Below are 25,713 nucleotides of genomic sequence, written 5' to 3' on the forward strand. Positions count from 1 at the left end.
AGGTTCAATGAGTGGAGTTGTTTTTAACATAACATATGTTCTAACACTCGATTTCTGGACCGCGATGGCTACCCTGGATGTTCTCCTTTCCAAGAGGAATGCCATTTTGATTGCCGCCACGTCCTTCATAGTAATACAATCAGGGGTTTCAAATAGCTCATTCCGCCCTAGGCTGAGGAAGCTTTTCTGCAAGTATTTCAGCCAGGGTATAGCGGATGAGTTATCCATGGACATGCAATCTTTTAAAATCATATGCGTCAGGGGAATATCAGGGTTTAACCATAATTTTAACCAACAAGACAGTGGGCGGAGAGAAAAAATGTCACTGACATACTGGACCCCCAGTTCTTCATGAATGGCTAGGGTGGACGCACCTTGCGGGAGGCATAGTAGTCGTTTTAAAAACCTATTCTCCACAGTCTGGAGGTGCTCTCCCCGAATATACCCACAAATTTTGCTGCCAAATGTTGCTATAGCTACAGATTTAGCATTGTATAATTGCAACATTGCACCAGTAGGCTTTCTCCCCAATTTAGATGCGAAATTAAAAATTGAGGCATTCACCCTTGCAACATCCCCCTTCTTTTTTAACACGTGTGGGCCCCAGTTTCATTTATTATCAAATAAGACTCCAAGATAGGAGAATGTGCTAGATATGGGAATTATTGCACCACCCACATTAAATTGGAAATTACGCCTAGTGGCTTGCCTACTTGCATGATATATGATTTAGAGTTATTTATGGTTAAATACCTGTCTTTCATGAAGGACTGGAAAGCGGTTAAAAGAGCTTGTAGGCATTTTTCGGTCCTAGGTACGAGGACCGCATCGTCCGCGTACAATAGGACCGGAATACCCTGGTGTCCTACTCTGGAGCAGTCAGCCCCCACCTCCTGTAAAACGCTATCTAGATCGTTAATATAAAAATTAAACAAAAAGGGAGCCAAAATACATCCTTGACGGACTCCCCTTTTGATATTAAAATCCTTTGTCACACTCAGGTCTTAACAAAATCTAACATTTGCTCTAGTATATCTGTGTAGATCATCAAGGAAGTTCACAATACCGGCATCAACCCCCTACGCCCTCATGGACCGCCACAGCTTCTGTCTATTTACACAGTCAAAAGCTGAGGACAGTTCCATGAAGGCAAGGTGGATGGTCCCCTTATAAGCCACTGTGTATTTGCTTAAGAATCAAAAAAGGTTAAGACATTGGGTTGTCGTAGAACGTCCCCTGCAGAAACCATACTGGGAGACAGACATGATGTTATTGTCTTCAACCCATGTGGTAAGTCTCTGCAGGAGAACCCTTCCCATAACTTTCACCATAGAGTCTAAAAGTGATATGGGTCGGTAGCAGTGTGGACTGCTTTTGTCTCCTTTTTTAAAAACAGGTAAAATAGTAGAAACCCCCCAAGATTGTGGGCATCCACTATGAACCGCAGCATTAAAAACAGATTCAAGAATTGGAGCCCAAAAAGAAGGGTCAGACTTGTATAAGTCAGGGGGAATTCCATCAGGTCCTGGTGCTTTCCCGGCTGTTAAGCCTAGAATCCCTTTGTGTGTTTCACCCCTATCAATTGTGATTTTATTGTCATTAGGGTCAGGTACCAGGCTATCATGTTCATCTAAGGGGGAGTCATATATATGCTCAAAATGAGCCTCCCAAGCCTCCTTAGCTATATGACATTCAAGACCATCACCTGTCTCCTGGACAAGAAATGTTTTTTTACTATTCCCCAGAACTTAGAGCTGTTCTTAAGGGTTTCAGGATCTAATAACTCATCCCATGCCTCATTCCTTAGGATCTCCTTACGTTTGGCTAATGCTTTTTTGAAGTCCTTGCGACAAACTTTTACATCAGCTTGCACTCTAGGGTTAGAGGCTAAGGCTGCCACAGTGCTCGTCAAACCATTTAGGACCCACATTACACTGCTTCTTGACTGGTACAGAAAGTAGTTCCGTGACCCTATCGGAGATAATCTGGAAAGCTGCTAATACCTTAGAATGTTGTCGCTCCCCCATTGTGCATATATTAATTTCTTCTCCACACACAGATTTGATGTCATTATAAAACAACTCAGGGGCAACTTGGGTCCATCTAAGTCTACGCTTACCATCCGATGTACGCAGTTGTCCCTGGTTAGTATTTGATCCTAGCTTTGAGACCCAAGGACCTGTTAGGTGCAAAGAGAGGGGATTGTGATCACTGAATTTGTTCTCCTCAATTAGAAAGGAGTCCACAGAGGACTGCATAGGGGACGAAATCAGCATAAAGTCAATAAATGTCCCCTTCCCATGGCCCTTAAAAGTGGGTACTTCAAATGTAATGTAAGGGTCCGTCAGAGCCATGGTAGATGTTAGATCAAGATCATTATTCAAATCATTAAGCAGCTCCCCCTCGGTCGAGTGCTCAAAATGGAAACCTTGAATTCGGGAGCAACTCAAGCGGGAAGTGCATACAGACAGGGTGTTACCAGAAGGATGGATATTAATTCATTTGGTGTAATTCCATCCAGTGGTTCAGGTTGTAGTGGGGTTGACAGCTCCTATGAGAGTTAACATTACAAACGCAACATTTTTTTAACCCCATTTTCCCAGCCCCCACTTCCTGATTCTCCACAAAACTTTCTGTGTGCAACAAGAATCACTGTAGCACTTTTTGGGGAAATTTTGGGTAGATTCATCAAACAACGCCAAAGTTATAGGCAAGTCAAAAAACACTTTTACCAAGTGGAAACATAGTCCTAAACATAACTACCTACTGGTGACAAAAAATGTACACTCACTGGATGATGTAATCAGTGATGTAACCTGAGATCTAATCATTGCAGAGACTTAAGTTATAGTTAGCTTAGATAACTATAACTGATGAGTTTCAATGGTTTTGTATGAGTGAAAACTGAGTCTAACTATAACATTCATATAATCTTTAGTTTTTTCAGTGAATATGTAAGGTTTTTTACTTTGTATTTCCTAACTTTTCCGTCCCTGTAATCTTTGTTTTTTCAGTGAATTATTATGCTTTTTTAAATCTCTGTTCCCGAACTATACCATTCATGTACACTTTGGTTGTTTCAGTTAATTCCTACCATTTTTTAAATGTATTTCCTAACTGTAACCTGTACAGTTTGAGAGTTGTTTGTGAGTGGCTGTTTAGGTCAGTGGTTGTATGAGTGGATGTATGGGTCTGTGAGTAGATGTGTGAGTAGTTGTAAGGGTCTGTGAGTGGCTATATGGGTCTGTGAGTGCCTATGTGGGTCTGTGAGTGGGTGTGTGAGTAACATTTTGGGTATGTGAGTGGCATTATGGGTCTGTTAGTGGCTGTGAATGTCTGTGTGGGTCTGTGACTGGGTATGTGAGTGCCTGTGTGTCTGTGAGTTGGTATATGAGTGGTGCTATAGGTCTGTGAGTTGGTGTATGACTTCCTGTGTATATCTGTGATTGAGTGTATGAGTGCCCGTGTGACTGTGTAGGCCTGTGACTGGGTCATGTGAGTGGAGCTATGAGTCTATTAATGTCTCTTTAAGTGGGTGTATGAGTGGGTATGTGAGTGCCTACGTTTGTCTATGAGAAGATGTTTGAGTGGTGCTACGTGTCTGTTAGTCGGTGTGTGAATACCTGTGTGGGTCTGTCAGTATATTTGTGGGTACATGTGTAGGTTTGTGAGTGCCTGTGTAGGTCTGTGTCTGGGTTTGTGAGTAGCACTATGGGTCTGTGAGTGGCTGTGTGGGTGTGTGAGTGAATGTGTGGTTCCATTGTAAATGGGTACGTATGTGAATGTGTGGGTCTGTAAGTGGGTACATGAGTGCCATTGTATGTCTGTGAGTGGGTGTGTGAGTACCAAGGAAGAAACCACTCGTTATAGTCACTACAGGTCATATTGCACTCCATAAGCTCAAGGATGCATTGACCTCCAGATTTGTTTCAACATGGAATATGGGAGGGAACACATTTGATTTGCCTTTGCCAAGCACAAGAAGTTATGAAAGTTTGTGGTTTACTGAAGTGGAGCATCAACGGGGGCACCTGCTAAGTTTATATTTGTAAGTGCTTCCCAATGAGATTTAATTTCTGCGAAATGCACACCAAGGCCAGAATGGAACTTCATTTTTTCCTAGAAAACTCCCCAGGTTTGCAGAAAATGTCTACCTAACTTGAGTACTTTCATCTGGTTAATTAGTAAGTGCTACATTGTTGGGTAAATGTCTTGTCCATATTCTGCACTATAGTTCATATTTTCATCTTCATCCACAAATCTGTAATAACGTGAATCCTTGTCCTGAAAAGACAACAAAAATACAAAGAGGGGAATATCCAACTAACATGGGTAATTCCTCTTGACTAAATGAAGTTAGTGCTTCTTTGTTTGGTAGAGAGGCCCTCATATTCCTTTCCATTAATAATGTGTCACCATGATGGGCTGGAAATGTGCTTGGGGGTCTTTTGTTAAATTGTCCATCAATGTGAGAAAAGGTGGGAAGAAATTTGCATACTACTGAGGAATATGGGGTGGCCACGTAACTACTCGACTCGGGCAAATTTTAGTCTCTGGCCTGACCACAATTGAATGGGAGGTCACACGGCTCCTCCTCCCCAGACAAATTTCTGCTCCTGGGACCCCATTCCCCGGTGCCTGGCTAGATGCATGAGGGAGGGGGCCACACAGCCCACCTCACTGGGACAATTTTGGCTGCCGGAACCCCATCCAGCAGTGCCTAGCCATGTTATGCTTAGAGACCTCGAGCCCATCCAGGGCACTCAGTCTAACCGTTAGGGACCATCAGAGGAGCCTGTCAGACGAGCTCCCAGCACTGCCCTTTCTTTTATAAGAAATTAGGCCCCAGGGAGGTGTTGGTCCCTGAGGCTCAAAAAAGCCTTTGGAGGGGGGCCCCATGAGCCCCCTCTTTTTTTTAAAAAAAAAAGTGCGGCCGGGACCAGGCCCTGACCTTGGGGCTCTTTTCACTCTTGGGGCCTATGAGTGCAGTTTTAAACTGCCATTTTAACCTGACAAAACATACCTTTTTGCCAGGCACAAATATTTCTTTCTAATACACATACGATGCCCCTAGGGTAGTCCCTAAACAGCCCACAGGTCAGGATGCAATGTATTAAAAAAGTAGGACATGTACTTTAAAGTTTTAAATGTCCTGACAGTGTTAACAAAATCGTTTTTCGCTATTGCAAGACCTACCTCTCTCATAGGATAACATTGGAGTTAACATGCTGTATTTAATAGGCTGGAATTTCCCAATTGGGAACAGGTAAACAGTTAATATTTGGTGTTTTTGGAATTGTAAATTCAAAAACCCTTTATGGGAAGTCTGATTTTTTATTACAATTTTGAAAATCCTACTTTTAGGAAATTGGCATTTCCCTGCCTTAACCATTTATTGCCTGCAACTTGTCTCTGGGTCAAATGACTTGGTAGTTGGGCTTTGTGTGTTCCCCCTGGACAGCCACATATACTAGAGAACTTAGGTGTGCTTGGATGGGCCATCACTGGCAGGAAGAGAGGGAAAAGCTGTGCACAGCCCTATTGACACTTGAATAGGCTGTGTCCTACCTTCACACAAAGGATTGCATACCCCATGTACTTAGTCTGGAGCCAGGGTAGAGAAAACCTGTGTACTTCAAAGTGAACTCTCTAGAAGCTTCTCCTACTTCAAACGCGGTTCTAGGTATACATATTGGACCACACCAACATTTAGCCACCAGGATTTACTCCTGTTCAATGGACCGACCTGGGTCCATGCAGCCACCCCGCGCTCCATTGCAGTCGAGCTGAACATTCAACGTTTTCCCAGTTTAGCACAACCAGATCTCCACAGTTTGCGTTTGTGCTTTTTGGCTCTATTTTCACATACATTTTTAAAATTGAATATCTCCAGTTCTAGTGATTGGATTTTTGTCATATTTCTTAAAAACCAGTGTGGGATTTTTCTTGTATTGTGTGTTTACTTTATTACTTGTTAAAGTGCTGTATAAATACTTAACACTTTCGCTCTAGGTTAAACCTGACTGCTTTCTGCCAAACCATCAGAGGGTTGAGTACAGGATAATTTATGGTTTTCTTGTGTCTTCATCCTTACAAGGATTGCGGTCTCTGCTTGGTTAGGGTTTCAACTCGGTCAACCAGCAACCCAGTTTCTTGCAATGTATAATGGAGTGGCATAGACTGAAATAGCATACAATGGAATAAGATAGAATGGAGTGGCATATAGTGCACTGCTGTAGAGTGGAATAGTGTACAGTAGAGTACCATACAGCAAGTGGCATGCGCTCTATTACCATACATTGAAGTGGTGTGCAGTGCAGTTGGGTAGAGTGAAATTGCAAAGAGTGGAGCAGTGCCCAGTGGATTTGCATACAGTGCAACAGCTTGGAGTAAATTGGTGTAGAGTGGAGTACTGTACAGTGGAGTGTCGTAGTCTGTGGCATATAGTGGATTAGCATACAGTAGAGTGGTGTAGAGTGGATTGGCGTTCAGTGGAATAGCATACATTGGAGTGGTGTACAGAGGAGTGTTACGGATTGGAGTAGCATAGAGTAGAGTGGCATAGAGTGGAGTAAAGTAGAGTGGAATATAGTGGAGTGGCATACACTGAAGTTGTGTACACTGGAGTGTTGTAGATGGGAATATCACACAGTGGATTGGTGTAGAGTGCAGTGGCGTACAGTGGAGAGGCATACAGTTGAGTAGCATACAGTGGAATAGCTTTACAATGGAGTGGCATACAGTGAAATGGGGTAGAGTGGAGTGGGGTACAGTGGAGTAGCTTACAGTGGAATAGCATACAGTGGAGTGGTGTACAGTGGAATGGGGTAGAGTAAAGTGGCAAGCAGTTGAATAGCATAAAATTGAGTGGCACAGAATACAGATGCGTACAGTGGAATACTGTATAGTGAAGTGGCCTACCGTGGATTTGGGTACAGTGGAGTGGTGTAGAGTGCATTGGCATATAGTGCACTGGCATAGAGTGTAGTGGCACAGTAGATTAGCATACAGTGGAGTGGTGAAGTGGCAAAGAATGGAGCGTTCTAGAGTGTAATATCTTACAGTGAAGTACCGTAGATTGCAGTGGCATAGTATGAAGTGGCATACAGAAGATTGAGGTACAGTGTAAAGGCATAGAGTAGGATAGCGTAGAATATAGAGGCATAGAGTAGAATAGCTTATAGTGAAGTGGCTCGTACAGGGGAGTGGCACTGACCACAGTGGCATATGGTGGAATAGCATACAGTGGAATAGCATCCAGTGAAATAATATATAGTGGAGTAGCATAGAGTGGAGTGACGTACAGTAGAGTGGTGTGCAGAGGAGTGGGGTGCAAGGGAATACCATAAAGTGGAACAGCGTACAGTGGATTGGCATACAGTATAGTGGTGTAGAGCTGACTGGCATAGACTGTAGTCATGTACAGTGCAATAGTATATATTGGAGTGGCATAGAGTGGAGTGGATTAGCATACAGTTGAGTTTTATAGAGTGTAGTTGTGTTTAGTAGAGTAGCATATAGTAGAAGAGTGGAGTGGTATAGAATGGAATGAGGTACAATGTAATAGCTTACAGTGGAGTAGCATAGAGTGCAGTGGCATGGAGTTGAGAGGCATACAGTGTAGTGAGGTATATTATAGTGGCATACAGTAGAATAAAGTAGAATAGAGATGCGTAGAGTGTATTGGCATAGAGTGGAATAGCATACATTGGAATGGCGTGCAGTGGAGTGACGAAGAGTGGAGTTGCATACAGTGAAATAGCGTACAGTGGAGTGGCATAGAGTGGAATGACATATCATATAGTTGGCCCAAAGTGGAGTGGTGTGGAGTGGAGTAGAGTGGAATAGCATAGAGTGGAGTTGCATACAATGTAATAGCATAGTGTGGAGTAATATAGAGTGGAGTGGCATAGACTGGAGTGTCATAGACTGAAGTATTATAGACTGGAGTGGCATGGACTGGAGTGTTATAGAGTCAAGTGGCATACAAAGGAATAGCTTATAGTAGATTTGCGTAGATTGGAGTGGTGTAAGGTGGAGTGACATAGAGTGGGATAACATAAAGTAGATTGGGATACAGTGGAATTGCATAAAGTGTAATAGTACAGAGTGGATTTCATATAGTGTAGTGGCATAGACTGGAGTGCGATACAGTCGGGCAGCACACAGTGGAATACTGTATAGTGAAGTAGCATACAGTGCAGTGGCATAGAGTGGAGGTTGGTAGAATGGTATGGCATACCGTGGAATAGCATAGAGTGGAGTGGCACAGAGTGGAGTGTCATAGATTGTAGTGGAGTGTAGTATAGTGGTGTAGAGTGGAGTGGAGGGGAGTGGCATACAGTGGAGTGAGGAACAGTATAGTGGCTTGCAGTGGAATAGCACAGAGTACAGTACCATTGAGTTGAGTAGTGTATAGTGGAGGGGCGTACATCAGAATGGCATATACTGAAGTGGGTTATTGTGCGGCGGAGTAGAGTGGAATAGTGGAGGGATGTACACTGGAGTAGCATAGAGTGAAGTGGCATAGAGTCAATCAATCTATCAATGAGGATTTATAAAGCACAACTAATCACCCAATAGGGTATCCAGGTGCTTACATGATGGAGTGAGTTACTGTGTAGTGGTATACAGTTGAATAGCGTAAACTGGAGCGGTATAGAGTGAATTGATGTAGAATGGAGTGATGTAGAGTGGAGTGTTATAGAGTGGAATACTGTAATGTAGAGTGTTGTAGAGAGGTGCAGGGCAGAATTTAGTGGGGTAGACTGTAGTGGCATACAGTACAATAGAATGCTGTTGAGTGTCATACAGTGGAGTAGCATAGAGTAGAGTGGAGTAGAGGGGAGTGTCTTACAGTAGAATAGCATAAAGTGCAGTAGCACAGAGTGTAGCGACGTAGAGTGGAGTGGCAGAGAGTAGAGTGGAATAGTGTACAAAGTTATAATGTACAGTGGGTTGCAATAGAGTGGAGTGGCGTATAATGGAGTGGCATAGATTGGAGTGGCATAGAGTAGAGTGGCATACACTGGAATAGCATATAATACAGCAGTGTACAGTGAAGTAGAGTACAGTAGACTGTCATTGAGTACCATAGTGTAAATTGTAGTGTTGTAGAGTCGAGGTGCGTAGAGTGGAATAGCATACAGTGGAGTAGCATAGAGTAGAGGTGCATACAGTGGAGTGGCATTGACTGGAGTGCGCTATAATAGAGTGTAATAGTGTACAGTGGTGTGATGTAGATTGAAGTGGCATATAGTGGAGTGGCATAGAGTGGAGTGACATGTAGTGGAGTAACATAGAGTGGCATGGCATATAATGTACTGGAATGAAGTGTAGTAGCATACCATGGAATGGCATACAGTGGAGTAGTGTAGAGTGGAGTGCGGTAATTGAAACAGATGTAGCATGAAAGTGTGTGAACGGATGTAGATGAAATGTGTCTGGAATATAAATTGTGAGGTGTAAATGTAAATTTTTCGTAGTATGTGTGAATAGTGTAAGTAATGTTAAAGTTATATGTTTTAAAAAATGTTTAATATTTTGCAGCGGTATCATGATATGTTTGCTGCATGCAACAGTACATGCAGGTGAGAAGTCAGTATGTGATTGGCTAATGGCTGGGTTCACCGAAGGTGAGTTGTTTTGAGCACAGTTTAGCTGCATTTTGGGTTCTGAGTTTCACTGCTTTCTGGGTTACTGTCTTAGATATAGGTAAGTAGTAGGTTTCATTGTGTTTCATTGCCTATTACCACTTTATTAATATGGTACTACGCTTTACACTAATGGCCTTGAAGCCGCAATGTTACAGGGCTTAAAAGATCTCCCAGAAGTTGGCCGCCGTCAGATCCCAGCATTATTATACGCTGACGATGCGGTAATTCTCGCACGAACCCCGGTCCAGCTTCAGCGGGCGTTAAATAATTACTGTACCTTTATGACAAATTTAAACCTAAAAGTGAACATAAAAAAAACCTTTGTGATGCATGCTGGCTGTAAGGGAAGTAAAGTGAAGAAAATTTATGTGGACAACCTACCCCTCGAAAGATCTAAAACGTATCCCTATCTAGGGATTACCATCGATGAGGCTTTTAAATGGAATGATGCACTCACATCCCGAAAGTTATCTCTGTTAAGAACAGTTGGTGCTCTAAAAGCCTTCTCGCTCCGGCTTGGCAAAAAAAAACCCATGGAGATGATTAAAATCTATAATGCAAAATGCATTAGCACAGCTACCTTCGGAGCGGGAGTATGGGGAACAACAAACGTCGATCAATTGCAGATAGTTGAAAACGCTTTTCTAAAATTCCTGCTGGCAGTTCCAAAGAGTACAACAACATTCGGATGCCATCTAGAACTTGGGCTGGACCACATTGCTGATATCATCAAGATCCAGCCCATCATGCTATGGCGCAGAATATGGGTTACGGACGAATGCCAGCTCACAAGAGCAATAATCCAGGACTGCATGAAACTAGAGAATATGTTAAAGATACGATGGCTGGGATACGTAAAATCTTTCCTTTCAGATATTGGTCTCCAAAGATTCTTTGATGAACCACTGTCAGTGACAGATATAACTAAAAAAGAACTAAAAACTCTCTGTCTGTCACATCTTTCCCAACTGCGGATGCTGAATGAAATCGGAAAGCCAACAGTCCAACACTGTCTATTAATACAGCAGGTTCCAACTATTCAACCGTATCTGCAATACGACTTGTCACAATTTGAAAAACTACTCCTTACTCGCCTCAGGTTTAACATCTATCACTATATGGTTTTATTTCCCACCCAGAATGTCTGGTCATACACTGTACCAGTATGTCCCTGCGACTCAACTTCGTCACAGTCCACACTGCATGTTCTTTTTTTCTGCAAATTTTATGACTCACTACGCAGGAGGTGGATACTACCTGTATTGAAAGTCCTGAAAGTTCGTAGATGCCGCCCTGCCTATTTGGCATTACAACTCCTGGAAAATAATCTAATGACAAAATCAGTGGCACAGTATTTAAAACAATGTCTTAGACATCGCTCGAACTTACAAAATAATAACGATTTTGCAGTGTAAAATGCATACTTTCTGCAAAACGTTTTACTTTTAACTAAGATTTTAGTAATGGACCGAACTTAATGTTTTTCTTTAAATGTTTATTGTATTTTGCTCTTTTATGGTTTTTCTAAAAACTTGAAACCGAATAAAGATGATTTGAATTTGAATTTGAATATGGTACTAGGTAGAAAAATGTATTTATACATTTTTTTGTAAATTTTTTCAGCAGTTTAGTGAGAACTGCATTTTTTAAAGAATGTTTTAAGCAATACAGTATATTTTAGGTACTACTGCAGTAATCTGTAGACTTTTGTGTGCATATTTAAATATGTTAAAAATAGAAAATATACAACGTGTACTTACCCACTAGACAGGAAAAAGTTTTTTTAGGACTCACTGTAAGGGTAAACAGTGCTGAATAACCATTAGGTTTTATTAAAAGACCCCTCACACACCAACCTGGTTGGCGTCATGCTTCATCATTGGGGTCCCAACCGGGTGGCTGAGTGCCGCCCGGTTGTGCTATGACGCCTGATTACAGTGGAGCTGGTGTGGTGTGTTAGTGTGAGGTAATAATGCGAAGGTTAAAAATATCTCTGGGAATCCTAGCCAAATGTGCTTATTTGTGTCAGTCCAGGATATGGTTAAAATCCAAGAGTGCAACTAATAGAGTGATTTTACTCGTAGTTGTCTTCAATAGTTCTACATGTTTCAGCCCAGAAAAAAGGCATTATAGTGGGCTTTCATCTGGACCGTGTGAAAAATGTGAGTGAGTGGCAAAATCTTGCCACGTGAATGGTGAATTCTCAGCACACGCGCTAAGGTGTTGTGGGAAAAGTGAGTGGTGTCGATACTTACGACCCCACTGGAGGGAACCTGTAAGGGAAAAGACAAGACAGTGTTAAAGATTGCAGGGATTTGTTAGCATGAGCTGAAAGCCATTTTGTATTTTGGCAGCCATTTTAGGTAGCCATGTGCTCGCCATGTGCTGTTTCCCTCTTCAGTGCCTTGCACATGCTCAGAAGGGCCTAGCTAGTAGAATGCACCTGCTCCTAGTATGGAACTGTGAGGCTATTTTTGCTGCTGTATGGAGAAGTAACTCTCCTCTAAGCATGGGCGTAAAATCTGTTCCGCTTGCGGAATTTGCGGGTTTTCGGCAAATTCGCAATCCGCGAATTCTCGCGAATTTGCCGAAAATTCGAAAATTTGCACGCAGCGGATTTTTTCGCTTGGTCGCGCTTGACAAATACAATATTGCGGCGCGTGGCGTTCACTTACCGTCATTCAGCGTTTGAAGAGTTGTTTTTCTCCATGTTTGCGTTTGCTGCGCCATTTTGGATCTTGCTGCGTGATCCCGCGGGAGTTTGTCGACCGCGATTACGTCATCGCGGCCCGCCACCTTGCACAGCGAGAGTTTGTCAACGCGAGTACGTCATAAAGGCCCGTGATCACGCATCGCGGGAGTAAACAATTGCGAACACGTAGATGCGGCGGGCAGCAAAAATCACGCGCTCGCGAAATTGCAAAATTTGCAATTCTGCACAAGAAATCCACCAGCAGGCAGCATAAACCTTCTGAAAATGATGATTTTTATCAGAATAACTCCTAAGGTTGACATTTGCCTGCACTTTTTTTTGCAAGGAGTCCATTTTTGGGGGGGGGGGTGGGAGGAAGTAAGTGCCCCACAGTCTCCAACTTCCTGTTCCTGTCCAGCAGGCTCCTCCCAGTGCTTTGTTCATGTCCTGGTCACTTTGATTTGTATCTTGACCTGGAAGGATTACTTTTTGTGGATGCTGCTGGATATTTGGATTTGAGGCCTTTTTGACTTTCTTCGGATCACTTTTGGATTAGAAATGTCACAAGTAAGTTTGTTTGGGGCATTACAGTTGCTGCAACTACAATTTTGGAACTTTTTCAGAACATTAAATAAAATATATTGTGGGTAGCCACAGTATCCAGTAGGACCAGGGTTAGTTATGGGTGCATGATACAACTGTTTTGTTGAATTTCAACATCATTTAGGGCATGGATGGCATTGGATGGTGGTGATTTGTGTGTGTTTTTCGATTTTTTGGCTGTTGTTGGGGCCTTTTGCCCAGGGGTACTCAGTGGTGCACGGACTGAGTCTTTATGTGGGGGCTCTTTATTTGAAACATCATGGAGGGCATGGATGGCATTGGATTGTGGTGATTTTTGTGTGTTTTTCGATTTTTGGGCAGTTGTTGGGGCCTTTTGCCCAGGGGTACTCAGTGGTGCATGGACCGAGTCTTTCTGTGGGGTCTCTTGAATGTAAACATCATGGAGGGCATGGATGGCATTGGATTGTGGTGATTTTTGTGTGTTTTTTGACTTTTTGGGGTGGGGTGGGGGACTGTCCATGTGGGTAGGGGCCATTTTGAGGCCTGGTCCAGGCAGGGCCTGGCCATGTGGGTGGGGGTCTAGGGGCCATTTTGAAGCCAGGCAGTGTGCTTTGTTGTGCCATAGGCCTGCACCCAGTCTGCCATGCTTTCATCCATTATGCCCAGGGGTACTCAGTGGTGCATGGACCGAGTCTTTCTGTGGGGTGTCTTGAATTTCAACATGATTGAGGGCATGGATGGCATTGGATTGTGGTGATTTTTGTGTGTTTTTTCTGATTTTTTGGGCTGTTGTTGTGGCCTTTTACCCAGGAGTACTCAGTGGTGCATGGACTGAGTCTTTCTGTGGGGTCTCTTTAATGTAAACATCATGGAGGGAATGGATGCCATTGGATTGTGGTGATTTTTGTGTGTTTTTCGATTTTTTGGCTGTTGTTGGGGCCTTTTGCCCAGGGGTACTCAGTGGTGCATGGACTGAGTCTTTCTGTGGGGTCTCTTTAATGTAAACATCATGGAGGGCATGCATGGCATTGGATTGTGATGATTTTTGTGTGTTTTTCGATTTTTTGGCTGTTGTTGGGGCCTTATGCCCAGGGGTACTCAGTGGTGCATGGACTGAGTCTTTCTGTGGGTCTCATTAATGTAAACATCATGGAGGGCATGAATGGCATTGGATTGTGGTGATTTTTGTTTGTTTTTCGATTTTTTGGCTGTTGTTGGGGCCTTTTGCCCAGGGGTACTCAGTGGTGCATGGACTGAGTCTTTCTGTGGGGTCTCTTTAATGTAAACATCATGAAGGGCATGGATGGCATTGGATTGTGGTGATTTATGTGTGTTTTTTGACTTTTTGGGGTGGGGTGGGGGCCTGTCCATGTGGGTGGGGGCCATTTTGAGGCCTGGTCCAGGCAGGGCCTGGCCATGTGGGTGGGGGTCTAGGGGCCATTTTGAAGCCAGGCAGTGTGCTTTGTTGTGCCATAGGCCTGCACCCAGTCTGCCATGCTTTCATCCATTATGCCCAGGGGTACTCTGTCAGTGGTGCATTTTATTGGTCTTTCCATTTTGGGGGGTGGGTATAATAAAAATGCTTACTTGCAAACTATTAATTGAAGCGCTACATATGCAACATTTATTTAACTGATGTTCCTCTGGCTTCGTTTGCTTTTAGGTGCAGTAAGACGAATCATCAGCCTCATCGTTCCTCATCAGTGCCAGGAAGAAGTCCTGCTGCGGTGTGTGCAGTACAACGTCACATGTGGTACAGACAACTCTGCAACTTGTGCAACTGCGGCCTGCTGTTCTGACATCTGAAGAAGATGACCCCAAAAAAAGTTGCCTGTAGCTCCTCTAGCAATAAAGTTGCCAGTAAGGAGCAGAAGAAGCAAGTGGCGCCACTTACCAAGGAGACTGGTGTGACGATCGCCACATTTCTTGGGAAAAAAAAGTACGCCTGCAGCAGCAGGGGGGTCTGCTGGGGACAAAGCTGGGAGCAGCACCTCCGCTCCATTGGGCTCAGTGCCACCACCACCACGCCAACTTAGGTCCAAGCCCTTGAGTGCTACAGAGGCAGCCAGTATAGTTGTTCAATCACCATCGACCAGTGATGTTGGCTCATCGCAAGAAAGTAGCAGCATCCCTGAATCAACACAGGTTGTTGTAACTCATCTGACGAGTGTTCAACAACCACAGCCGCAACAACAACCACATGTGCAAGTACATGCCCAAGTACATGTGGAAGGAGAGGCGGCGCAAGGAGAGACGCAAGCAGAGGTGCATGGAGCGGCACAAGTGCCCACAATAGTTGTTCCTCCCGAAGTAGGGGCACATCAGAAAATCGACATTCGAGCCGAGGTATCATCTGAGGAAGCCACTCCTCCTGATGATTCATTGTCTTCCAGATCCCCAGCAAGGAAAAGATCAAGGATGGTGTCTACATCTTCTTCAAGCCCCCTTCCTTCTGATGATATATATGAAAATTGGGAACCACCAGTGCTGTCTGAGAGTGAGGCACACCAGGATCTGACAATGGTAGCTAAGCATAAAAGGAAGGTTCCCGAAAGTCTCATAGTTATGGAGTGTGATGATGACGCTGAACAAGAAGTGGCGTATAATCCTGCTGATGAAGACTCTCACGACGACGACGCAGTCATCATAGATGTCACTCCAGCCTCAGCGGGCATGCAGCAAACAGACATTTTTACCCTATCCCGAAATGCTGCTGAGCGTGATGTTGGCGACGTGTCAATGGGACCACCACCAATGCAGTTAACTAGTACACCACCACCTACAGCTTCCATATTTTCTCGCCAGAAGGGACCTCCATCCACCTCGACCTCCATTTCCTCAATTAGTGGTGCTGTAAGTGCACAACGTAGTAAATTTCGGCAACACACATCCTCCACTTCATCTGGCATTAGCATTCCCAGTATCGCCTCCTCCGCCCCCCACAGACATTTGAAGTCCGCAGTTTGGGACTTCTTTAGTGTTAGCCCAACAAGGGAAAACATAGCCATTTGTACCATTTGTAAAGTTCGAGTTAGTCGTGATAAGCTTGGTACCAACTATGGTACCGGAGGCCAGAGAGGTCATCTTGAGAGACAGCACACTGTCAAATGGCATGCGCACCTAAGGGAGATCAAGGCAGCCCGAATTGCAAGTCAACAAATTGTATCCGTTGATGTTTTATCTGATGATGACGAGGAGGAAGAAGCGTCAAACATTTCTTCAGTTACACCCAGTACCCCTGTCAGCAGCACACCCCTTGCAAGATATATGAGCCACACTAAGAGTGTGGGAGAGAGTGAGACACCAATGCGAAAAAGTTCATCATCATCACTGAGCGTAACTGGGTCGAAAAAGTCATCATCATCCCGTAAAATGGTCCAGCCCACCATTAGAAACATGTTGTTTTCAGATGCGCCATTTGAACGCAACCACCCAACGGCGCGACTGTATAACACTAAGCTGGCTAAAATGCTAGCGCTGGACCTTCTCCCTTTTTCTTTTGTGGAAGGGGTGGGTTTTCTTAAAATGGTGGCAATGCTCTGCCCTAAATGCTAGCGGGAAGCTCTTAGCCTGGAAGACGAAAAAGGAACAGAAGAAGAATAATATGAAAGGAGTACAGCTGAGTAATACTGATGCGATTTCAGAGAACAGTGCTGATATTGAACAGGCTTTTTTCCATCACTTTGAAGAAGTATATAAAGAGGGTTTAGTTCCACATCAAGAATTAACTCGGACGTGGCTTAATCAATATCAGGTTCGCAGTTTCGATGACCAGTCAATGGAGAATTTAAACAGAGCGATTAGCTTGACCGAAATATCTTCGGCAATTGACTCTGCTAAAAGAAGCAAGGCCCCGGGTCCGGACGGGTTGCCTTCTGAGTTCTATAAAGTCTTAGCACCGGTAATCACACCAGTTCTGCAGAAGCTTTTTACATTTATATTCGAGGAAGGCGTAAAAATTCCCGCTTCCTGGAACAAAGCTATAGTTGTTCTTATCCTTAAGCCATTGAAGCCGACGTCACAGTGTGATTCATATAGGCCAATCTCTCTTCTTAATTCAGATTAAAAGCTTATGGCAAAAATCTTGGCTGAGAGATTGAATGGGGTAGCAGGTTCCCTATTACACTTAGATCAGAAGGGCTTTGTCAGAGGTCGCTCTATACAAGATTTAATATTTGTGTAGAACTTATCCTTAGATTTGTACTTTCGACAACAGTATTTTCCACAACGATGGGTTTGAAACCGTAAGACTTGATGTCTTAAATTCTTTTGTTCTGTACTTTTTGGTACAGCACATTTAGAATATTGTTCAATAAAACTCATCACTGTGTCATCTGAATCTGTTCTAAATTTGGGGGCATCTTTGATCCATAGCAGCATATGTATGTGAGGAGAACCTCTTGCTTGATACTCCTTTCTCCAAAAGAAAACCAGAAGCTCTCCAAGAGGAGGTTTTTTTTGTTTGTGATGAAAGACATCATAGCTTCAAATCTATGATTGAAATACCTACATACATTAACTGGATCAAAAGAGCACAGTACTCCAGGTGTCTTGTATTCTATATTTTCTATGTTTGCTTTTGCCTCTCAAAGAAATTGAAGTAAATCTTCCCGAGCATACTCAGTATAGCTTAGAGTAAGGAACCATGTAGGAGTTCCTAAGTTTCTTAGCATACATTTCAATTCCCCATGACGACGGTACCAATACTCATTAGTACCACACAGACATGCCATGAGATTAATTAGCTGAGATTCCAAAACAGTATCTTTCTATTGGACTTTATCCATAAAGTCCTTTGCCGAAACATTTTGCAGATGTACTCCACTTTTTAGTATATGGTTCACTGCATAAGAAAGTCCAGACCAGTCACTCTCAAACAGAAGATGAAACAAATATGGAATACATTGGCAAAACCTTGGATCTTCTGCATATAATCTTGATGTCCGGTATTCAGATGCAGGAATCTGCACAGGTCGGTCACCATATCATTCACCTTTGCCTGTTATAAATAACTGAGGGGAACACGAGCTTCCAAGCTTTCTTCCCATACACTAATGGGACTTCCTTTCGCTTCTTTCATTTGGAATAACTCAATAGTATTCTCCATCACTTCTTTAGAGTGAAGTGGATGCACACTATAATGTTCATAAATTTCTTCAGTTCTGGACACATCCACTTTTTCAATTTGTCCAGTTGACAAATCATTGTCCTCTTCTACAGCTGTTCCCTCTTCTCCTACATATATACATTTTTATAATATTGATTATTTTTTACTAAATAATACGTTGCCTTTTTCACTTTCCTAACATCCACTAATTCTTGACCATATTTTCTTACTCTTCTTAGGAACACCATTAACTAGAATAACTAGAGGTTCCTCTTCCACATTTTCTACACCAATTGTTTCAATATTTTTCTTCAAATCTAGAGGCAAATATACAACTCCTCCCTTTACTTCTCTCTGTAAATCTGAAGGAGGCAATTTCCTTGTCTTAGGCTCCATACGAACAATAGCCTGAAATGGATGCACACATTGAATAAGAATAGCCTCATAAGTATTTAAATCCATCAGTTCAGAAAGAATATTTACCAACTCAAAAATATTATGTACAGCTCTAGCAGGCATTTTGTTTTCATTTATTTATTATAACAATATTTACAAATACATGTTATGTTATGTTATGTTATGAAAATGTATTCAGCGCACAGCTGCTCCAGCGAAGGAGCGTCCTGGCGCTTGACAAGGTAACCAACACAACACAACACAACTAAAAGGCAGTAGACTAGGAAGAAGCAAGCTCAAGGAAATAAAAAAGTCTTGATGGCCCTACGAAATAAAAAGAGGTTATCAGACGCACGTATCTTTAAAGGAAGAGAGTTCCACAGGGCCGCAGCCCGAACTCGGAATGAGCGGCCTCCAACTCGGCTAAGTTTAAACCGAGGGACCACTGCTAGATCCTGACCTAAAGATCTCAAAGAGCGGGCAGGGACATAAGGCGTCAAGAGATTTGTGAGAATCGGGGCAGAGGAGCCCTTAAGAATTTTATAGGACAGGCAAAGTACTTTAAATTGAATCCTCTGCTTGACTGGAAGCCAGAGGAGGGAACGTAGAGTGTTGGCAGCGGAGCAAAACCTGGGCAGACCCACCACAGCTCTGGCTGCCGCGTTCTGGACACGCTGAAAACGTGCATTGATCAGAACCCAAATCAAAACAATTCTCTACCAACAAATAAATTGCAAATTCCTTCCACTGATTATTATTCTCCTTTTAACTTTTTGAATATAGATCAACTAACCTGGTCTGATTTTTTTAACGAATTTGTCTACAACAAATACAAGAAAAGTTTGGCCTTTCACCTGAAATGACCTTAAACCTTGTAATTTCTTGCTCAAAATTTTCTGTACTAAAATTATGTAAATTTTCTTCCACATTTCCTTCTATTAATGTATCCATTTCTGCACTGTCTTCTTCAGGACCACATTTAACTAACCTCAATTTCTTCACAAATGTTGATTACATCTAATACAGATCCATTCAAAAGATCACTGTTTAACTGTTTTAGCTTAAGTGCTGGACTTTTTGCATAATACAACCTTCTGACTAATTTCCTCACTTGAGTATGATGCACTGCTAGCGTCCTAAAATGGTGAAAAACACTCTGACATACTTTTTTAAAAAGACAAGCTAGAGAATGACCTTGCAAACCAGTTTTTTCTCTCACTCTGCAAGGGTCTAATTCTTGCAACATCGTAATATTTTCTTTAACACTTTTCATAGTTTACTAACGTAAGAAATTGCGAAAAAAATCAATTGAATACTGTCGTACACTACAAATACTTCTACAATTCCAAGTATACACTGGAGCCTTAGGACATTTCCCTAAAACTTAATCAGCTAACACCTCTTCTGCATTTCTAGGGACAATTTTCTCTTTTTCAATCGGACAACCATTCTTAATCTCATAAGCTCGACCACTGATGTCAACTGCATGCAACAAATCATTACTCTGAAGGTAACTCTCTTCATTAAAAACGGCTCACAACTTGAACTATGTTTCCATTCTCCAGAAAAAACATTACAAAAATTAGTTCTATTAATTAGTCTTTTCCACTTACTTTTGGCCTTCAAAACATTGATTGAATTATCTAGTGTTCGAATTCTATTGATTACTAAAATAAACAACTTCTTTTTTAATTCAAAAGCCTTCTCAACAATACTTTCAATATGTTTCTTTTTCTTATAAAAATCTTTTTTTGTTTTACAATTGTTTATATTTTTTAATAAATTTAAAACAACTCTGTTATAAAACATTCGCTTGCGAATTTCAACGAACTGATTTTTTCGTCTTTTACTATACACAATTTCTTTACCACATAGTTTTCCATTATTTTTCTTTTTTTTCTGGTTTTTCTTTGTAGTTACAGGTATATATTTTTTTCAGATTCTCCACACTTTTTTTAGTTTGTGTTATTTTCCTTATAAAATCCTTTGTTGTCTTACCAGGAGCTTTGTTCGTTTTCTCCACACATTGTTGTTTAGATAAATCTTGTACTTGTTTTTTCTGGGAAAAGTAAGCCTGTTTATATCTTTTTCTTTTCTCACTCTTTGAAGGCATGATGGTTTTTCTTTCATCAGATAATTTAAATCTGTTGTGAAGAAAAAAATTGTTTTTTTTTACAATTATAGACCACTACTAGCATACTACATAGCAATTAGAAGCACTATATGTTGCAAAGTTTGGTTCACTCCATAAGTAAGTTTAAGGCCCAGCAGTAGTGTTCGGGCAGTGTAGGAGATCATGCAGGGAGTGCTGTTTCAGGGTTTAGGGCAGTGCAGTGGTGTTTCAACATTATAAGGGCATTCGCTGAGGATGGTTTTTCTGGGTTTAGAGCAGCGCAGTAGTGTTGAAAGAGTTTAGCACGTTTTGCTAGGGATGGTGTTTCAGCGTTTAGGACAGTGCAGTGGCGTTCAGGCAGTGCGGGGGGTCATGCTGGGACTGATATTTCTGAGTTTAGAGCAATGCAGATGTGTTTGGGCAGTGTATGGTATCATGCAAGGGCTAGGAGTATAAAGCACTGCATGTCCTAAAGCCTAACTCACTCCATGAGTACATGTATTCCCATGTCTGCAAACACATGCACAGAGCAAGTGATTCTGTCACAATATTTCCAAAAACACACTGACTCACATTCTGATTCTAGACAAATCAAAATATCCCTTGCAATTCACTGAAATGATTACTATCTGCTACTGAAAGATTGTCTATGGCATTTGTGCAGCACATCCAGAATGTTTACTAGACTACAAGGACACTATCTGAGAATTCTTACCCTGATATACAAGTGTGTAAGTGGTTAGACCACTTCATGTACACACTCTACATTTTTAACAATAGCACTGTACTGCAAAAAAAATCTCACAATGTTTTACCCAAAGCAGACACATTCAGAATCAGACTCTATACAAATAAACTCCTGCTGCTACATTAGAACACATTTTTCTTATTAACTTAGGGCCAGATGTAGGTAATTCTATTTTACCGATTCATAAATACCGAATCTTACCGATTTAGGTAAATTCGGTAATTGAATTACCGAATCTGTAAAAATCGGTATTTACCGAATCGGTAAATACCGATTCGGTAATGCCCATTGATTCCTATGGGCCTTGAAGCCCATAGGAATCAATGGGCATCGATTCGGTAAATACCGATTTTTGCAAGGGTGCAGGGGGTGTCACTTTGACACCCTCTAGCACCCCGAATACAGGCATGTGTGCCATGTGACACATGCCTAAGGGCATGTCTGTCTGTCACATGGCATAGGTGTGCATGCACACATGTGCATGCACACCTGGATTCGGTATTTTACCACCCAACTGAATTGGGTGGTAAAATACCGAATCGGTAAGGCCTTTGGGACTCAGAAGAGTCCCACCTACATTTGGATTTACCGAATCGGTAAAATTACCGATTCGGTATTTTACAGAATCGGTAAATTTACCGATTCGGTAAATTTACAGATTCTGTAAAATAAATGCACCTACATGTCAATTCTTAAATACCGGTCGGTAACAGCCGAAATCGGCCGTTACCGACCGGAATTTAGGCTCCTACATCTGGCCCCTAATGTGCACAATATAGATCCCCTTACAAATTAACAACTCACCTTTAAAAATGCTTTTGTAGATTTAGAACAGTGTCAATCACACACCAGATTTTCCTAAGCAGTATCTCTGAATTGTGCACCAGTCACTGAAACCATAGAATGGCATTGCTTCCCTCTCATGTTCCACACATATTCATGTAGATAACCAATGAAATTTCTTCCCACATGAATTTAAAACCAAACTAACATTTTAATTTGTTCTACATTTCAACACTTTCAAACTCACATTATATTCAACCTTCCCCCACTGCTCTCTCTGCCTGTTACCATGGTAACACTCCATGGAACACCTAACTGAACACACAGGTGAAACGTTAATCTGCAAACCAAACCAGCAATGGTGTTTGACTTCTCAATACACCAGCTTATCCTGTGCAATGTTCCTTTCAATTACTTTTTCTCAACCATTAGCATTACTCCTTTTAAAAAACAGTAGCATGCACCCTAGTTTTCAATGTTGAATTTTCAGAAACCACCAATCATTTCTTTTTTTTCAAGTGCACTGAATCTCATCGACATTTTTTTCTAAACTCCTACTTTTCAAATTGCCACTAAAGTCAGAGACCAACCTACTCCGCTTCCGTAGGGCTTTGAAGACTCTTCTGTTCATCAAGCGCAGTTAATAGTTGGTCGTGGCCTTAAGTCAGGTGTTGCTTTGTCCTTTCTCCTACTGTCTGTCCCTGGCGCCGGGAAACCAACTGTGGGTAGCTGTGCGCGGTAAAAGCTTAAATAAATAAAATAAATAAATTTCATTTCCAGAACCCATCTGAGTACAACCAGATCTCCCTTCAAGATGCTTAGAGTGTGGATTGTAGGACACAGCTATATTTTCTGGAGTGAAAGGAATGCAGCAAATAGATGCTTTCTCAACCTTGATTCACCAAATATGGATATTATGTGGATTGGCCAGAGAGGATTGAGATGTTACCAATTGATGTCATTGGTAAAATCCTTTTTGCATCTCCCACACCCTGACCTCATAATTCAATCAATCAATCAATCAATGACACTTGTAGAGCGCGCTACATACCCGTAGGGTCTCAAGGCGCTGGGGGGGGGGGTGCCGCTACTGCTCGAACAGCCAGGTCTTCAGCTTCTTCCTGAAGGAGAGGTGGTCTTGGGTCAGGCGCAGGTCGGTCGGGAGGGAGTTCCAGGTCTTGGCGGCCAGGTAGGAGAAGGACCTTCCTCCTGTAGTCGCTCTTCGGATGCGGGGGACGGCGGCGAGGGCGTGGTTGGCTGATCGGAGGTGGCGTTTGGGAGCGTAGAAGTTGACTCGGCTGTTGAGGTAACTTGGGCCTCGGTCGTGTAGGGCTTTGTGTGCGTGGGTGAGGAGGCGGAAGGTGATTCTTTTGTTGACGGGGAGCCAGTGAAGGTCTCTCAGATGTCCGGAGATGTGGCTGGTTCGTGGGATGTCGAGGATGAGTCTGGCTGAGGCGTTCTGGATCCGCTGGAGTCTCTTCTGGAGCTTGGCGGTGGTACCGGCGTAGAGGGCGTTGCCGTAGTCCAGACGGCTGGTGACGAGGGCCTGGGTGACGGTTTTCCTGGTCTCGGTGGGGATCCACCAGAAGATCTTCCGTAGCATGCGTAGGATGTTGAAGCACGCCGAGGAGACGTTGTTAACTTGCCTGGTCATGGAGAGGGAGGAGTCCAGGATGAAGCCCAGGTTGCGTGCATGGTCTGTCGGTTTGGGTGCGGTGCCCAGGGCGGGAGGCCACCAGGAGTCGTCCCAGGCGGAGGGTGAGGAGCCCAGGATGAGGATCTCCGTCTTGTCCGAGTTCAGTTTCAGGCGGCTGATCGTCATCCACTCGGCTACCTCTTTCATCCCTTCGTGCAGGTTGGCTCTGGCGGCGGCGGGGTCGTTGGTCAGGGAGAGGATCAGCTGGGTGTCGTCGGCATAGGAGATTATGCTGAGGTTGTGTTTGCGTACGATGGCCGCGAGGGGGCTCATGTAGACGTTGAAGAGGGTGGGGCTCAGAGATGATCCTTGGGGGGGCCGCAGATGACTTCGGAGGCCTCTGACTTGTACGGTGGTAGGCGGACTCTCTGTGTTCTTCCGTCGAGGAAGGAGATGATCCATTCCAGAGCCTTCTCCTGAATTCCGACGTTGCTGAGGCGCTGCACTAGGGTGCGGTGGCAGACAGTGTCGAATGCCGCGGAGAGGTCCAGGAGGATGAGGGCCGCTGTTTCTCCATTGTCCATCAGGTGGCAATTACCTAGGCACTTTGACTGGGGTAGGTTTGGAAATGCTTTTAAAGGACACCTTTGGGCAATTGATGTCACTTTTTCCACAAACTGCCTTTGTATATTCTAATATATGCCAAAGGCAAAAATGGAACTGGTCCAACCAATATTGTCCGCAGATTGACAAAGCAAGGAAACATGTGAATAAGTCTGTTTCTGCTTTCCTCAGAGACTATGGTATGGGTTCTGTATACCACAACAACTTGCGTTACAACATGCAAGGCATTTATAGAGGAGACGGTGTACATTTCACAGATGAGGGGAACAGAGTCTTCCTCTTGAACTTTAGACTCTACATCGGTATTTTTTGTTTTTTTTTATCCGACGTACGTGCACTGTGCGCGTACAGGTGCGTGCACCGTGCGCTTACCCCGCAATTTAAAAATAAAATAAAAATTATTTTGGCCTTTGGGGCCCCTCGAGAAGGCCTAAGGGGTCAGGGAGTTTCTACCCTGCCCCCTTTTCACGTTCTCCACTTTTGTTTTTGACTCTCTTCTGCCTCGGGGGTGCGTGCACCGTGAGCCCAACCCGCAATTTTAAAAAACAAAAAAGTATTTTTTGCCCTTCGGGGTCCTTCAGGGACCCCCTGAGAAGGCCTAGGGGGTCAGGGAGTCTCTACCCTGCCCCCTTTTCACGTTCTCCACTTTTGTTTTTGACTCTCTTCTGCCTCAGAGACACAAAATGGCGGCCAACACTTCCTGGTTTCGACCGATTGGAATGTTGACAGACGTCTAACAGCAAATCAGAATTCCGCTCGTGCACACCCGATACGCGCACGGTGGTCGCACGGTGCCCGCAGGGTGCGCGCACGGTGCGCGCTCCTAGATATATATATTTTTTTCTTTTGATTTTCTCAGGAACTACTGGAGGGGTTTACACCATTTAAGCAAAAGTGTGATCTGCGAATCAGACTCTACCATTTTGCCAAATTTCTTGTAATTCCGTTCAGCAGTTGGGCTGTAGCCGTGTCTAATCGTCCTATGGAAAATAACGTGGGGAAAACACGTTTTGGGACCCCCTTTTTTCTCAGCCCCCACTTGACAAATCCCCCCAAAGCTTTCAGGGAAGGAGTGGAGCAGAGCGGGCCATCTTCTTTGAGAAATTTGCGAAGATTCATCAACCGGCGCCAAAGTTATTCCCAATAGAATGTTGCGGATTTCCTATGGAAACTAGGTCCTAACTATAACTACCTACTGGCGACCGCCAGTAAGTAATATATATATATATACATATTACCTACTGGCGGTCGCCAGTAGGTATATATAGTTAGGATTTTTTCTCTATGGGATTTTTGAAAATTCTATGTCTAATAACTTTGGCGTTTGTGGACGGAATTGGCTGAAATTTTCAGGAAAATGGAACATTTTGTTTCTGAGCAGCCACTGAAAATTT

Source organism: Lissotriton helveticus, chromosome 6 (assembly GCF_964261635.1).
Source record: "Lissotriton helveticus chromosome 6, aLisHel1.1, whole genome shotgun sequence".
Lineage (NCBI taxonomy): Eukaryota > Metazoa > Chordata > Amphibia > Caudata > Salamandridae > Lissotriton > Lissotriton helveticus.